The sequence below is a fragment of the Chiloscyllium punctatum genome, chromosome 17 (assembly GCF_047496795.1).
Source record: "Chiloscyllium punctatum isolate Juve2018m chromosome 17, sChiPun1.3, whole genome shotgun sequence".
Taxonomy (NCBI): domain Eukaryota; kingdom Metazoa; phylum Chordata; class Chondrichthyes; order Orectolobiformes; family Hemiscylliidae; genus Chiloscyllium; species Chiloscyllium punctatum.
The window spans coordinates 32063708-32078975 of NC_092755.1; the positions used below are offsets into that span (position 1 = coordinate 32063708).

The 15268-nt window shown below is 46.1% G+C and overlaps 6 non-coding genes across 6 annotated transcripts; all 6 read right to left on the bottom strand.

Moving 5' to 3' along the window:
* Nucleotides 1-587: 587 nt before the first annotated feature.
* On the bottom strand, nucleotides 588-661 carry trnai-aau (transfer RNA isoleucine (anticodon AAU)). Its single transcript has one exon. It is a non-coding gene; the product is annotated as a tRNA-Ile (tRNA).
* Nucleotides 662-2674: 2013 nt separating this feature from the next.
* trnai-aau (transfer RNA isoleucine (anticodon AAU)) lies at nucleotides 2675-2748 on the bottom strand. The gene has a single exon. It is a non-coding gene; the product is annotated as a tRNA-Ile (tRNA).
* A 2013-nt stretch (nucleotides 2749-4761) lies between these two features.
* Nucleotides 4762-4835, bottom strand: trnav-aac (transfer RNA valine (anticodon AAC)). Its single transcript has one exon. It is a non-coding gene; the product is annotated as a tRNA-Val (tRNA).
* A 2013-nt stretch (nucleotides 4836-6848) lies between these two features.
* Nucleotides 6849-6922, bottom strand: trnai-aau (transfer RNA isoleucine (anticodon AAU)). Its single transcript has one exon. It is a non-coding gene; the product is annotated as a tRNA-Ile (tRNA).
* A 2014-nt stretch (nucleotides 6923-8936) lies between these two features.
* Nucleotides 8937-9010, bottom strand: trnai-aau (transfer RNA isoleucine (anticodon AAU)). Its single transcript has one exon. It is a non-coding gene; the product is annotated as a tRNA-Ile (tRNA).
* Nucleotides 9011-11021: 2011 nt separating this feature from the next.
* trnai-aau (transfer RNA isoleucine (anticodon AAU)) lies at nucleotides 11022-11095 on the bottom strand. The gene has a single exon. It is a non-coding gene; the product is annotated as a tRNA-Ile (tRNA).
* Nucleotides 11096-15268: the final 4173 nt, after the last annotated feature.

Below are 15268 nucleotides of genomic sequence, written 5' to 3' on the forward strand. Positions count from 1 at the left end.
ATCACCTTTGCATCTGGAGCCTTGACTCACCTCCTCTCAGCGTGGTAGAAACAGCTCCATAATACTCCCCCTTTGTTTTTATCTTTATCTTTAATCAGTTAGACTCGAAACGTCAGCTCTTTTCTCTCCTTGCAGATGGTGCCAGACCTGCTGAGATTTTCCAGCATTTTCTCTTTTGGTTTCAGATCCCAGCATCCGCAGTAATTTGCTTTTATTAATGGCTCTATGGTATTGCTGGTGATATGATAACTCCAGTGTCGATGCATGAGAGGTGAGCAAGCGAACGAATTGCCTCTGGAAGTCGTGTGACGAGTATTAACAGAGATCCAGGAAAATAACACGAAAGAATTGAAGCCTGAACTCTGGTTCTCCTCCGAGACTGTGCCAGGTCTGCCTAATACTGCACAATGTTTTGCATTTGTTGGCGAAAACAACTGAGACTGGTTGTTTTGCTGCCGACACATCCACCCAGTCAGGCGATCAAGTCGCGCGTCTATCCCTGTCAAATCTTTTATTGCCAAAGGTGGCGCTTCCGGCTTGGTGGAGCACGTCGTTTGGAAACACAGCAACCGCACAAGCGCTGCATGTGGTCAGTGTGGGGATCGAACCCACGACCTTGGCGTTATTAGCACCACGCTCTAACCAGCTGAGCTAACCGACCAACGCTGGCAGCTCAGCGAGAGCAAATGCCTATATTGCCGGTGCCCACAACCACGGCTGCTCTGCATTTTCTGCTTCTCATCGATCGCACGATAGTCTGAAGTATTTCCTTTCGTTGCAAAGCTTTTCAACAAAAAAAAAACATTTACTTTTCCGAACGCGCATACTCGAGTTAACCATTTGCTCTGATATCTAAAAATAAGCACAATGTCCGGACGCATGCAATTTCAATCGCAACGCCACCAGCTCAGCTGCAGCTTCTCACGTTGACAAATTTCGTCTGGAGAACCGTACCTTCAACGATCGCTCACTGTTCTTCTGGATACTCACAGACCTTTGGAGTCAGGGTTATGTGCTGCTGATTAACTGCTACGAACCTTATGCCAAATGCATTGGAATTGTAATCTATCAGTGAGGTTCTTTCTGCTCCCGAACGACGCAGTTGCTTTGGTGTCAGCAACAGCTTAGAAGTCAATTGCACGTTTTGCTCAATGACTCATGTTGCTTATGCAATCTTCGTTTGACAGCAAGTTATCAGGCCTTCCTGCAGAGTTTGTCAGCCACAGGTCAGCTGCTAAAACGATTGCTTCAGACAGCATGCTACACCCTACATTTGAAAATGGAAAAGGTGCAAACGTTTACAGGCTGAACACTCGCTCACGATTTCGCCTGGCGCGTCAGAGGCTGGGAGCTGATCTTACGGAGGTTTTTCAATCATGAGGGGAATGAATCGGGTAAATAGACAAGTTCCTTTCGCTCAGGTGGGGCAGTTCAGAACTAGAGGGTATAAATCTGGTGTGGGAGGGTGAGAATTCGAAAGGCAGTGAGGGGCAACGGCTGCACGCAGAGGGTGGTGCGTTTCTGGAATAAGTTACCAGTCGAGCTGGTGATGGATGGTATAATTCCAATACTGTTAAGGAATCTGGACGTGTACTTGAATAGGAAGGGTTGAGAGAGAAATGGGTCAAGTGCATGCAATCGCGACTGGATGAGTTGAGGATATCTGTTCGGAATGGACGAGTGCGACCGAAGACTGTGTTTTCAGTGCTGTCCACATCTAATGGCTCTATGATAGTGCAGGTGAAATGTTAAAAAAGATAAATAAAAAAACGAAGTAAAATTGTCTGAAGTTGTTGAATTCAAACAACTTCAGGTAATTTTATTTCAATTATTTTATTTATCTTTTTTAGTTGTGTTTTTTTTGCCACTGTTCTGTACCTCTTATTTCTTGACTGTCTCTCTTTCTCTCGCTCCCCACTCTCTCAATACCTTTTGCCTCTCCTCTTCCCGCTTTGCTACCCTTCTCCCATGTTTTCCATTTTGTCTCTGCTTCACCCATCCCTCACTTATTTTGTCACATAGCGCTGGCTTCAGCCTGGGTCATTCACGCCTCTTAATCTCCCTTTAATCTCTCCATGCACTGTCATTATCACCTTTGCATCTGGAGCCTTGACTCACCTCCTCTCAGCGTGGTAGAAACAGCTCCATAATACTCCCCCTTTGTTTTTATCTTTATCTTTAATCAGTTGGACTCGAAACGTCAGCTCTTTTCTCTCCTTGCAGATGGTGCCAGACCTGCTGAGATTTTCCAGCATTTTCTCTTTTGGTTTCAGATCCCAGCATCCGCAGTAATTTGCTTTTATTAATGGCTCTATGGTATTGCTGGTGATATGATAACTCCAGTGTCGATGCATGAGAGGTGAGCAAGCGAACGAATTGCCTCTGGAAGTCGTGTGACGAGTATTAACAGAGATCCAGGAAAATAACACGAACGAATTGAAGCCTGAACTCTGGTTCTCCTCCGAGACTGTGCCAGGTCTGCCTAATACTGCACAATGTTTTGCATTTGTTGGCGAAAACAACTGAGACTGGTTGTTTTGCTGCCGACACATCCACCCAGTCAGGCGATCAAGTCCCGCGTCTATCCCTGTCAAATGTTTTATTGCGAAGGTGGCGCTTCCGGCTTGGTGGAGCACGTCGTTTGGAAACACAGCAACCGCACAAGCGCTGCATGTGGTCAGTGTGGGGATCGAACCTACGACCTTGGCGTTATTAGCACCACGCTCTAACCAGCTGAGCTAACCGACCAACGCTGGCAGCTCAGCGAGAGCAAATGCCTATATTGCCGGTGCCCACAACCACGGCTGCTCTGCATTTTCTGCTTCTCATCGATCGCACGATAGTCTGAAGTATTTCCTTTCGTTGCAAAGCTTTTCAACAAAAAAAAAACATTTACTTTTCCGAACGCGCATACTCGAGTTAACCATTTGCTCTGATATCTAAAAATAAGCACAATGTCCGGACGCATGCAATTTCAATCGCAACGCCACCAGCTCAGCTGCAGCTTCTCACGTTGACAAATTTCGTCTGGAGAACCGTACCTTCAACGATCGCTCACTGTTCTTCTGGATACTCTCAGACCTTTGGAGTCAGGGTTATGTGCTGCTGATTAACTGCTACGAACCTTATGCCAAATGCATTGGAATTGTAATCTATCAGTGAGGTTCTTTCTGCTCCCGAACGACGCAGTTGCTTTGGTGTCAGCAACAGCTTAGAAGTCAATTGCACGTTTTGCTCAATGACTCATGTTGCTTATGCAATCTTCGTTTGACAGCAAGTTATCAGGCCTTCCTGCAGAGTTTGTCAGCCACAGGTCAGCTGCTAAAACGATTGCTTCAGACAGCATGCTACACCCTACATTTGAAAATGGAAAAGGTGCAAACGTTTACAGGCTGAACACTCGCTCACGATTTCGCCTGGCGCGTCAGAGGCTGGGAGCTGATCTTACGGAGGTTTTTCAATCATGAGGGGAATGAATCGGGTAAATAGACAAGTTCCTTTCGCTCAGGTGGGGCAGTTCAGAACTAGAGGGTATAAATCTGGTGTGGGAGGGTGAGAATTCGAAAGGCAGTGAGGGGCAACGGCTGCACGCAGAGGGTGGTGCGTTTCTGGAATAAGTTACCAGTCGAGCTGGTGATGGATGGTATAATTCCAATACTGTTAAGGAATCTGGACGTGTACTTGAATAGGAAGGGTTGAGAGAGAAATGGGTCAAGTGCATGCAATCGCGACTGGATGAGTTGAGGATATCTGTTCGGAATGGACGAGTGCGACCGAAGACTGTGTTTTCAGTGCTGTCCACATCTAATGGCTCTATGATAGTGCAGGTGAAATGTTAAAAAAGATAAATAAAAAAACGAAGTAAAATTGTCTGAAGTTGTTGAATTCAAACAACTTCAGGTAATTTTATTTCAATTATTTTATTTATCTTTTTTAGTTGTGTTTTTTTTGCCACTGTTCTGTACCTCTTATTTCTTGACTGTCTCTCTTTCTCTCGCTCCCCACTCTCTCAATACCTTTTGCCTCTCCTCTTCCCGCTTTGCTACCCTTCTCCCCTGTTTTCCATTTTGTCTCTGCTTCACCCATCCCTCACTTATTTTGTCACATAGCGCTGGCTTCAGCCTGGGTCATTCACGCCTCTTAATCTCCCTTTAATCTCTCCATGCACTGTCATTATCACCTTTGCATCTGGAGCCTTGACTCACCTCCTCTCAGCGTGGTAGAAACAGCTCCATAATACTCCCCCTTTGTTTTTATCTTTGTCTTTAATCAGTTAGACTCGAAACGTCAGCTCTTTTCTCTCCTTGCAGATGGTGCCAGACCTGCTGAGATTTTCCAGCATTTTCTCTTTTGGTTTCAGATCCCAGCATCCGCAGTAATTTGCTTTTATTAATGGCTCTATGGTATTGCTGGTGATATGATAACTCCAGTGTCGATGCATGAGAGGTGAGCAAGCGAACGAATTGCCTCTGGAAGTCGTGTGACGAGTATTAACAGAGATCCAGGAAAATAGCACCAACGAATTGAAGCCTGAACTCTGGTTCTCCTCCGAGACTGTGCCAGGTCTGCCTAATACTGCACAATGTTTTGCATTTGTTGGCGAAAACAACTGAGACTGGTTGTTTTGCTGCCGACACATCCACCCAGTCAGGCGATCAAGTCCCGCGTCTATCCCTGTCAAATGTTTTATTGCGAAGGTGGCGCTTCCGGCTTGGTGGAGCACGTCGTTTGGAAACACAGCAACCGCACAAGCGCTGCATGTGGTCAGTGTGGGGATCGAACCCACGACCTTGGCGTTGTTAGCACCACGCTCTAACCAGCTGAGCTAACCGACCAACGCTGGCAGCTCAGCGAGAGCAAATGCCTATATTGCCGGTGCCCACAACCACGGCTGCTCTGCATTTTCTGCTTCTCATCGATCGCACGATAGTCTGAAGTATTTCCTTTCGTTGCAAAGCTTTTCAACAAAAAAAAAACATTTACTTTTCCGAACGCGCATACTCGAGTTAACCATTTGCTCTGATATCTAAAAATAAGCACAATGTCCGGACGCATGCAATTTCAATCGCAACGCCACCAGCTCAGCTGCAGCTTCTCACGTTGACAAATTTCGTCTGGAGAACCGTACCTTCAACGATCGCTCACTGTTCTTCTGGATACTCACAGACCTTTGGAGTCAGGGTTATGTGCTGCTGATTAACTGCTACGAACCTTATGCCAAATGCATTGGAATTGTAATCTATCAGTGAGGTTCTTTCTGCTCCCGAACGACGCAGTTGCTTTGGTGTCAGCAACAGCTTAGAAGTCAATTGCACGTTTTGCTCAATGACTCATGTTGCTTATGCAATCTTCGTTTGACAGCAAGTTATCAGGCCTTCCTGCAGAGTTTGTCAGCCACAGGTCAGCTGCTAAAACGATTGCTTCAGACAGCATGCTACACCCTACATTTGAAAATGGAAAAGGTGCAAACGTTTACAGGCTGAACACTCGCTCACGATTTCGCCTGGCGCGTCAGAGGCTGGGAGCTGATCTTACGGAGGTTTTTCAATCATGAGGGGAATGAATCGGGTAAATAGACAAGTTCCTTTCGCTCAGGTGGGGCAGTTCAGAACTAGAGGGTATAAATCTGGTGTGGGAGGGTGAGAATTCGAAAGGCAGTGAGGGGCAACGGCTGCACGCAGAGGGTGGTGCGTTTCTGGAATAAGTTACCAGTCGAGCTGGTGATGGATGGTATAATTCCAATACTGTTAAGGAATCTGGACGTGTACTTGAATAGGAAGGGTTGAGAGAGAAATGGGTCAAGTGCATGCAATCGCGACTGGATGAGTTGAGGATATCTGTTCGGAATGGACGAGTGCGACCGAAGACTGTGTTTTCAGTGCTGTCCACATCTAATGGCTCTATGATAGTGCAGGTGAAATGTTAAAAAAGATAAATAAAAAAACGAAGTAAAATTGTCTGAAGTTGTTGAATTCAAACAACTTCAGGTAATTTTATTTCAATTATTTTATTTATCTTTTTTAGTTGTGTTTTTTTTGCCACTGTTCTGTACCTCTTATTTCTTGACTGTCTCTCTTTCTCTCGCTCCCCACTCTCTCAATACCTTTTGCCTCTCCTCTTCCCGCTTTGCTACCCTTCTCCCATGTTTTCCATTTTGTCTCTGCTTCACCCATCCCTCACTTATTTTGTCACATAGCGCTGGCTTCAGCCTGGGTCATTCACGCCTCTTAATCTCCCTTTAATCTCTCCATGCACTGTCATTATCACCTTTGCATCTGGAGCCTTGACTCACCTCCTCTCAGCGTGGTAGAAACAGCTCCATAATACTCCCCCTTTGTTTTTATCTTTATCTTTAATCAGTTGGACTCGAAACGTCAGCTCTTTTCTCTCCTTGCAGATGGTGCCAGACCTGCTGAGATTTTCCAGCATTTTCTCTTTTGGTTTCAGATCCCAGCATCCGCAGTAATTTGCTTTTATTAATGGCTCTATGGTATTGCTGGTGATATGATAACTCCAGTGTCGATGCATGAGAGGTGAGCAAGCGAACGAATTGCCTCTGGAAGTCGTGTGACGAGTATTAACAGAGATCCAGGAAAATAACACGAACGAATTGAAGCCTGAACTCTGGTTCTCCTCCGAGACTGTGCCAGGTCTGCCTAATACTGCACAATGTTTTGCATTTGTTGGCGAAAACAACTGAGACTGGTTGTTTTGCTGCCGACACATCCACCCAGTCAGGCGATCAAGTCCCGCGTCTATCCCTGTCAAATGTTTTATTGCGAAGGTGGCGCTTCCGGCTTGGTGGAGCACGTCGTTTGGAAACACAGCAACCGCACAAGCGCTGCATGTGGTCAGTGTGGGGATCGAACCTACGACCTTGGCGTTATTAGCACCACGCTCTAACCAGCTGAGCTAACCGACCAACGCTGGCAGCTCAGCGAGAGCAAATGCCTATATTGCCGGTGCCCACAACCACGGCTGCTCTGCATTTTCTGCTTCTCATCGATCGCACGATAGTCTGAAGTATTTCCTTTCGTTGCAAAGCTTTTCAACAAAAAAAAAACATTTACTTTTCCGAACGCGCATACTCGAGTTAACCATTTGCTCTGATATCTAAAAATAAGCACAATGTCCGGACGCATGCAATTTCAATCGCAACGCCACCAGCTCAGCTGCAGCTTCTCACGTTGACAAATTTCGTCTGGAGAACCGTACCTTCAACGATCGCTCACTGTTCTTCTGGATACTCTCAGACCTTTGGAGTCAGGGTTATGTGCTGCTGATTAACTGCTACGAACCTTATGCCAAATGCATTGGAATTGTAATCTATCAGTGAGGTTCTTTCTGCTCCCGAACGACGCAGTTGCTTTGGTGTCAGCAACAGCTTAGAAGTCAATTGCACGTTTTGCTCAATGACTCATGTTGCTTATGCAATCTTCGTTTGACAGCAAGTTATCAGGCCTTCCTGCAGAGTTTGTCAGCCACAGGTCAGCTGCTAAAACGATTGCTTCAGACAGCATGCTACACCCTACATTTGAAAATGGAAAAGGTGCAAACGTTTACAGGCTGAACACTCGCTCACGATTTCGCCTGGCGCGTCAGAGGCTGGGAGCTGATCTTACGGAGGTTTTTCAATCATGAGGGGAATGAATCGGGTAAATAGACAAGTTCCTTTCGCTCAGGTGGGGCAGTTCAGAACTAGAGGGTATAAATCTGGTGTGGGAGGGTGAGAATTCGAAAGGCAGTGAGGGGCAACGGCTGCACGCAGAGGGTGGTGCGTTTCTGGAATAAGTTACCAGTCGAGCTGGTGATGGATGGTATAATTCCAATACTGTTCAGGAATCTGGACGTGTACTTGAATAGGAAGGGTTGAGAGAGAAATGGGTCAAGTGCATGCAATCGCGACTGGATGAGTTGAGGATATCTGTTCGGAATGGACGAGTGCGACCGAAGACTGTGTTTTCAGTGCTGTCCACATCTAATGGCTCTATGATAGTGCAGGTGAAATGATAAAAAAGATAAATAAAAAAACGAAGTAAAATTGTCTGAAGTTGTTGAATTCAAACAACTTCAGGTAATTTTATTTCAATTATTTTATTTATCTTTTTTAGTTGTGTTTTTTTTGCCACTGTTGTGTACCTCTTATTTCTTGACTGTCTCTCTTTCTCTCGCTCCCCACTCTCTCAATACCTTTTTCCTCTCCTCTTCCCGCTTTGCTACCCTTCTCCCATGTTTTCCATTTTGTCTCTGCTTCACCCATCCCTCACTTATTTTGTCACATAGCGCTGGCTTCAGCCTGGGTCATTCACGCCTCTTAATCTCCCTTTAATCTCTCCATGCACTGTCATTATCACCTTTGCATCTGGAGCCTTGACTCACCTCCTCTCAGCGTGGTAGAAACAGCTCCATAATACTCCCCCTTTGTTTTTATCTTTATCTTTAATCAGTTGGACTCGAAACGTCAGCTCTTTTCTCTCCTTGCAGATGGTGCCAGACCTGCTGAGATTTTCCAGCATTTTCTCTTTTGGTTTCAGATCCCAGCATCCGCAGTAATTTGCTTTTATTAATGGCTCTATGGTATTGCTGGTGATATGATAACTCCAGTGTCGATGCATGAGAGGTGAGCAAGCGAACGAATTGCCTCTGGAAGTCGTGTGACGAGTATTAACAGAGATCCAGGAAAATAACACGAACGAATTGAAGCCTGAACTCTGGTTCTCCTCCGAGACTGTGCCAGGTCTGCCTAATACTGCACAATGTTTTGCATTTGTTGGCGAAAACAACTGAGACTGGTTGTTTTGCTGCCGACACATCCACCCAGTCAGGCGATCAAGTCCCGCGTCTATCCCGGTCAAATGTTTTATTGCCGAAGGTGGCGCTTCCGGCTTGGTGGAGCACGTCGTTTGGAAACACAGCAACCGCACAAGCGCTGCATGTGGTCAGTGTGGGGATCGAACCTACGACCTTGGCGTTATTAGCACCACGCTCTAACCAGCTGAGCTAACCGACCAACGCTGGCAGCTCAGCGAGAGCAAATGCCTATATTGCCGGTGCCCACAACCACGGCTGCTCTGCATTTTCTGCTTCTCATCGATCGCACGATCGTCTGAAGTATTTCCTTTCGTTGCAAAGCTTTTCAACAAAAAAAAACATTTACTTTTCCGAACGCGCATACTCGAGTTAACCATTTGCTCTGATATCTAAAATGAAGCACAATGTCCGGACGCATGCAATTTCATACGCAACGCCACCAGCTCAGCTGCAGCTTCTCACGTTGACAAATTTCGTCTGGAGAACCGTACCTTCAACGATCGCTCACTGTTCTTCTGGATACTCACAGACCTTTGGAGTCAGGGTTATGTGCTGCTGATTAACTACTACGCACCTTATGCGAAAGGCATTGGAATTGTAATCTATCAGTGAGGTTCTTTCTGCTTCCAAACGACGCAGTTGCTTTGGTGTCAGCAACAGCTCAGAAGTCAACTGCACGTTTTGCTCAATGACTCATGTTGCTTATGCAATCTTCGTTTGACAGCAAGTTATCAGGCCTTCCTGCAGAGTTTGTCAGCCACAGGTCAGCTGCTAAAACGACTGCTTCAGACAGCATGCTACACCCTACATTTGAAAATGGAAAAGGTGCAAACGTTTACAGGCTGAACACTCGCTCACTATTTCGCCTGGCGCGTCAGAGGCTGGGAGCTGATCTTACGGAGGTTTTTCAATCATGAGGGGAATGAATCGGGTAAATAGACAAGTTCCTTTCGCTCAGGTGGGGCAGTTCAGAACTAGAGGGTATAAATCTGGTGTGGGAGGGTGAGAATTCGAAAGGCAGTGAGGGGCAACGGCTGCACGCAGAGGGTGGTGCGTTTCTGGAATAAGTTACCAGTCGAGCTGGTGATGGATGGTATAATTCCAATACTGTTAAGGAATCTGGACGTGTACTTGAATAGGAAGGGTTGAGAGAGAAATGGGTCAAGTGCATGCAATCGCGGCTGGATGAGTTGAGGATATCTGTTCGGAATGGACGAGTGCGACCGAAGACTGTGTTTTCAGTGCTGTCCACATCTAATGGCTCTATGATAGTGCAGGTGAAATGTTAAAAAAGATAAATAAAAAAACGAAGTAAAATTGTCTGAAGTTGTTGAATTCAAACAACTTCAGGTAATTTTATTTCAATTATTTTATTTATCTTTTTTAGTTGTGTTTTTTTGCCACTGTTGTGTATCTCTTATTTCTTGACTGTCTCTCTTTCTCTCGCTCCCCACTCTCTCAATACCTTTTTCCTCTCCTCTTCCCGCTTTGCTACCCTTCTCCCCTGTTTTCCATTTTGTCTCTGCTTCACCCATCCCTCACTTATTTTGTCACATAGCGCTGGCTTCAGCCTGGGTCATTCACGCCTCTTAATCTCCCTTTAATCTCTCCATGCACTGTCATTATCACCTTTGCATCTGGAGCCTTGACTCACCTTCTCTCAGCGTGGTAGAAATAGCTCCATAATACTCCCCCTTTGTTTTTATCTTTACCTTTAATCCGTTAGACTCGAAACGTCAGCTCTTTTCTCTCCTTGCAGATGGTGCCAGACCTGCTGAGATTTTCCAGCATTTTCTCTTTTGGTTTCAGATTCCAGCATCCGCAGTAATTTGCTTTTATTAATGGCTCTATGGTATTGCTGGTGATATGATAACTCCAGTGTCGATGCATGAGAGGTGAGCAAGCGAACGAATTGCCTCTGGAAGTCGTGTGACGAGTATTAACAGAGATCCAGGAAAATAACACGAACGAATTGAAGCCTGAACTCTGGTTCTCCTCCGAGACTGTGCCTGGTCTGCCGAATACTGCACAATGTTTTGCATTTGTTGGCGAAAACAACTGAGACTGGTTGTTTTGCAGCCGACACATCCACCCAGTCAGGCGAACAAGTCGTGCGTCTATCCCTGTCAAATGTTTTATTGCGAAGGTGGCGCTTCCGGCTTGGTGGAGCACGTCGTTTGGAAACACAGCAACCACACAAGCGCTGCATGTGGTCAGTGTGGGGATCGAAACCACGACCTTGGCGTTATTAGCACCACGCTCTAACCAGCTGAGCTAACTGACCAACGCTGGCGGCCCTGCGAGAGCAAATGCCTATATTGCCGGTGCCCACAACCACGGCTGCTCTGCATTTTCTGCTTCTCATCGATCGCACGATCGTCTGAAGTATTTCCTTTCGTTGCAAAGCTTTTCAACAAAAAAAAACATTTACTTTTCCGAACGCGCATACTCGAGTTAACCATTTGCTCTGATATCTAAAATGAAGCACAATGTCCGGACGCATGCAATTTCATACGCAACGCCACCAGCTCAGCTGCAGCTTCTCACGTTGACAAATTTCGTCTGGAGAACCGTACCTTCAACGATCGCTCACTGTTCTTCTGGATACTCACAGACCTTTGGAGTCAGGGTTATGTGCTGCTGATTAACTACTACGCACCTTATGCGAAAGGCATTGGAATTGTAATCTATCAGTGAGGTTCTTTCTGCTTCCAAACGACGCAGTTGCTTTGGTGTCAGCAACAGCTCAGAAGTCAACTGCACGTTTTGCTCAATGACTCATGTTGCTTATGCAATCTTCGTTTGACAGCAAGTTATCAGGCCTTCCTGCAGAGTTTGTCAGCCACAGGTCAGCTGCTAAAACGACTGCTTCAGACAGCATGCTACACCCTACATTTGAAAATGGAAAAGGTGCAAACGTTTACAGGCTGAACACTCGCTCACTATTTCGCCTGGCGCGTCAGAGGCTGGGAGCTGATCTTACGGAGGTTTTTCAATCATGAGGGGAATGAATCGGGTAAATAGACAAGTTCCTTTCGCTCAGGTGGGGCAGTTCAGAACTAGAGGGTATAAATCTGGTGTGGGAGGGTGAGAATTCGAAAGGCAGTGAGGGGCAACGGCTGCACGCAGAGGGTGGTGCGTTTCTGGAATAAGTTACCAGTCGAGCTGGTGATGGATGGTATAATTCCAATACTGTTAAGGAATCTGGACGTGTACTTGAATAGGAAGGGTTGAGAGAGAAATGGGTCAAGTGCATGCAATCGCGACTGGATGAGTTGAGGATATCTGTTCGGAATGGACGAGTGCGACCGAAGACTGTGTTTTCAGTGCTGTCCACATCTAATGGCTCTATGATAGTGCAGGTGAAATGATAAAAAAGATAAATAAAAAAACGAAGTAAAATTGTCTGAAGTTGTTGAATTCAAACAACTTCAGGTAATTTTATTTCAATTATTTTATTTATCTTTTTTAGTTGTGTTTTTTTTGCCACTGTTCTGTACCTCTTATTTCTTGACTGTCTCTCTTTCTCTCGCTCCCCACTCTCTCAATACCTTTTTCCTCTCCTCTTCCCGCTTTGCTACCCTTCTCCCCTGTTTTCCATTTTGTCTCTGCTTCACCCATCCCTCACATATTTTGTCACATATCGCTGGCTTCAGCCTGGGTCATTCACGCCTCTTAATCTCCCTTTAATCTCTCCATGCACTGTCATTATCCCCTTTGCATGTGGAGCCTTGACTCACCTTCTCTCAGCGTGGTAGAAATAGCTCCATAATACTCCCCCTTTGTTTTTATCTTTACCTTTAATCCGTTAGACTCGAAACGTCAGCTCTTTTCTCTCCTTGCAGATGGTGCCAGACCTGCTGAGATTTTCCAGCATTTTCTCTTTTGGTTTCAGATTCCAGCATCCGCAGTAATTTGCTTTTATTAATGGCTCTATGATATTGCTGGTGATATGATAACTCCAGTGTCGATGCATGAGAGGTGAGCAAGCGAACGAATTGCCTCTGGAAGTCGTGTGACGAGTATTAACAGAGATCCAGGAAAATAACACGAATTGATTGAATTGAAGCCTGAAAACTCTGGTTCTCCTCCGAGACTGTGCCAGGTCTGCCAAATGTTTTGCATTTGTTGGCGAAAACAACTGAGACTGGATGCTTTGCTGCCGACAACATCCACCAGTCCCCACCTGTACGGCGATCAAGTCGTGCGTCTATCCCTGTCAAATGCCGTACGGCGTTAGCGGCGCTTCCGGCTTTGGGGAACGCGTCGTTTGGAAACACAGCAACCACACCAGCGCTGCATGTGGTCAGTGTGGGGATGGAATCCACGACCTTGGCGTTATTAGCACCACGCTCTAACCAGCTGAGCTAACCGACCGACGCCGGGGGCTTAGCGAAAGCAAATGCCTGTATTGCCGGTGCCCACAACCACGGCAGCTGATTAACTGCTACGAACCTTATGCCAAATGCATTGGAATTCTAATCTGTCAGTGGGGTTCTTTCTGCTCCCGAACGACGCAGTAGCTTTGGTGTCAGCAACAGCTGAGAAGTCAATTGCACGTTTTGCTCAATGACTCATGTTGCTTATGCAATCTTCGTTTGACAGCAAGTTATCAGGCCTTCCTGCAGAGTTTGTCAGCGACAGGTCAGCTGCTAAAACGATTGCTTCAGTCAGCATGCTACACCCTACATTTGAAAATGGAAAAGGTGCAAACGTTTACAGGCTGAACACTCGCTCACTCTTTCGCCTGGCGCGTCAGAGGCTGGGAGCTGATCTTACGGAGGTTTTTCAATCATGAGGGGAATGAATCGGGTAAATGGACAAGTTCCTTTCGCTCAGCTGGGGCAGTTCAGAACTAGAGGGTATAAATCTGGTGTGGGAGGGTGAGAATTCGAAAGGCAGTGAGGGGCAACGGCTGCACGCAGAGGGTGGTGCGTTTAGACCATAAGACCATAAGACATAGGAGTGGAAGTAAGGCCATTCGGCCCATCGAGTCCACTCCGCCATTCAATCATGGCTGATGCGCATTTCAGCTCCACTTGCCAGCGTTCTCCCCGTAGCCCTTAATTCCTCTAGACAACAAGAACCTATCAATCTCGGCCTTGAAGACATTTAGCGTCCCGGCTTCCACTGCACTCCGTGGCAATGAATTCCACAGGCCCACCACTCTCTGGCTGAAGAAATGTCTCCGCATTTCCGTTCTGAAATGACCCCCTCTAATTCTAAGGCTGTGTCCACGGGTCCTAGTCTCCTCGCCTAACAGAAATAATTTTCTAGCATCCACCTTTTCAAAGCCATGTATTATTTTGTAACTTATTTCTGGAATGAGTTACTAGTCGAGCTGGTGATGGATGGTATAATTCCAATACTGTTAAGGAATCTGGACGTGTACTTGAATAGGAAGGGTTGAGAGAGAAATGGGTCAAGTGCATGCAATCGCGGCTGGATGAGTTGAGGATATCTGTTCGGAATGGACGAGTGCGACCTTAAACTTTGTTTTCAGTGCTGTCCACATCTAATGGCTCTATGATAGTGCAGGTGAAATGATAAAAAAGATAAATAAAAACAAGAAGTAAAATTGTCTGAAGTTGTTGAATTCAAACAACTTCAGGTAATTTTATTTCAATTATTTTATTTATCTTTTTTAGTTGTGGTTTTTTTTTCACTGTTCTGTACCTCTTATTTCTTGACTGTCTCTCTTTCTCTCGCTCCCCACTCTCTCAATACCTTTTTCCTCTCCTCTTCCCGCTTTGCTACCCTTCTCCCCAGTTTTCCATTTTGTCTCTGCTTCACCCATCCCTCACATATTTTGTCACATAGCGCTGGCTTCAGCCTGGGTCATTCACGCCTCTTAATCTCCCTTTAACCCGTGGACACATCTGGGGCAGTTCAGAACTAGAGGGTATAAATCTGGTGTGGGAGGGTGAGGGCAGTGAGGGGCAACGGCTGCACGCAGAGGGTGGTGCGTTTAGACCATAAGACCATAAGACATAGGAGTGGAAGTAAGGCCATTCGGCCCATCGAGTCCACTCCGCCATTCAATCATGGCTGATGCTCATTTCAGCTCCACTTGCCAGCGTTCTCCCCGTAGCCCTTAATTCCTCTAGACAACAAGAACCTATCAATCTCGGCCTTGAAGACATTTAGCGTCCCGGCTTCCACTGCACTCCGTGGCAATGAATTCCACAGGCCCACCACTCTCTGGCTGAGGAAATGTCTCCGCATTTCCGTTCTGAAATGACCCCCTCTAATTCTAAGGCTGTGTCCACGGGTCCTAGTCTCCTCGCCTAACAGAAATAATTTTCTAGCATCCACCTTTTCAAAGCCATGTATTATTTTGTAACTTATTTCTGGAATGAGTTACCAGTCGAGCTGGTGATGGATGGTATAATTCCAATACTGTTCAGGAATCTGGACGTGTACTTGAATAGGAAGGGTTGAGAGAGAAATGGGTCAA